Source organism: Coenobita brevimanus, chromosome 92 (assembly GCF_032717465.1).
Source record: "Coenobita brevimanus isolate Jiangsu-jjx chromosome 92, ASM3271746v2, whole genome shotgun sequence".
In the NCBI taxonomy this organism is placed as follows: domain Eukaryota; kingdom Metazoa; phylum Arthropoda; class Malacostraca; order Decapoda; family Coenobitidae; genus Coenobita; species Coenobita brevimanus.
Genome location: NC_137045.1, coordinates 33,052,531 through 33,054,001, shown reverse-complemented (window position 1 = coordinate 33,054,001; position 1,471 = coordinate 33,052,531). Strand labels below are relative to the sequence as shown.

General features: G+C 43.4%; 1 non-coding gene across 1 annotated transcript; it reads left to right on the top strand.

Moving 5' to 3' along the window:
* Positions 1-1,074: 1,074 nt before the first annotated feature.
* LOC145412309 (5S ribosomal RNA) lies at positions 1,075-1,193 on the top strand. The gene has a single exon (XR_013899568.1). It is a non-coding gene; the product is annotated as a 5S ribosomal RNA (ribosomal RNA).
* The last annotated feature ends 278 nt before the right edge of the window (positions 1,194-1,471 follow it).

Sequence of the window (1,471 nt, the reverse complement as noted above, 5' to 3'; positions counted from 1 at the left end):
AAGAGGAAGGAAGGAAAGAAGGATGGAAGAGAGGAATGGACAGTCACCCTAGAGCAGCACTTCATCGAGTGAGTGGATGGTGAGTGCCCCCACCTACCATGATAATGTTTCTTACTGTGCTGGGGAAAAAAAAAAAAAAGTTGGGTGTGATGTAGGATTGGGTGGGGGCAAAAAACTAGGGCCCTCATTGTCATCAATTATGGAAATTTCAAAATACTGTCTCTCTTCCTAAGCAGTTATTCTTGCTTATTACTCTAGTAACAGTTTCTCTCCCAGGCTGCAGCAATCCACTCTTCCTGTTGTCCAAACTCCGCAACTCTCAGCTTCCATCATCTGTCATGTCATCATTTGCTGAAGTTTTATTTACTGAAAATAGGCAGAAGGTGGTCATGCATCTACTGTACTGTAGGTGTGTTCTGTACATATAAATGGGTGTATATTAATTGAAATGGACTATAATAATCATGTACAGGACATTTTTACACTGAAGGTTTTGTGTGTGGGCGGGACTGTCAATGCTGCATCTTTATTTTTTTTAAATCCCACGTTAGAGCTGTTATACATATATAAAGAACAGATTTGCACTTAATGTTTAGGGGGAGGCGTGGCTCAATCAGTAGAGAGGTGGCCTGCCATTCTAATGGACCCAGGTTCAAATCCCCGCTGGAGCAGGGAACAGTTTAAGGATTTGAATTTCATTAAATCAGGCTTTACTGATCTACCAGAAGACCCGCCGACATGTCGTAAAAATACCCCCGCTAATACCAATACACCAGTCCTGTATGAGACAGCCCTAGCATGTATTCAGTATGGACGGTGGGTGTTAGCGCCGAAATGGTGACATGTAGAGGTGTATGGTATGTAGAAGGATTGCTGGGCCTTGATACCAGGCTGTGAAGCCTATGCCGAGAGTCAGACAGACAGACACACACACACACACACACACACACACACACACAAATTCTTAGACACAGACATAAGCAGAGCTGGATCAGTGGATCTTTTTCTAAATGCTCTATTATGTCAATTTCTGTTAACCCTTGCATCAGGAGGACAATTTTCTAAAGCTGTTCAGCCAACGACCATACCACGTTGAGTACACCGGTTCCCGTCCGATCAGCGAAGTTAAGCAGCGTTGGGTCTGGTTAGTACTTGGATGGGTGACCGCCTGGGAACACCAGATGCTGTTGGCATAACGTTCTCCCTACGTGTCAAGTGGGGTTGGTGGAGGATTAGTGCCCCTCCCTGTAAAACAATTAACTCTAAGCCCTTGGCCACCCTGTTTGGGATACATGGCATCTGGCAATGAATGATGAATGAATGAATGTTCATAGTAGTTAATTCATAATAAGTCACTGATGTGTGCAGGCAAAAAATTAAAGTGGCTTTTAACCACATAACATTGAATTTTTAGCGAGGCCATTTAGTATGGGGCATAAAATGTTTGCTTTCAGAGACAACACTGCAAAAG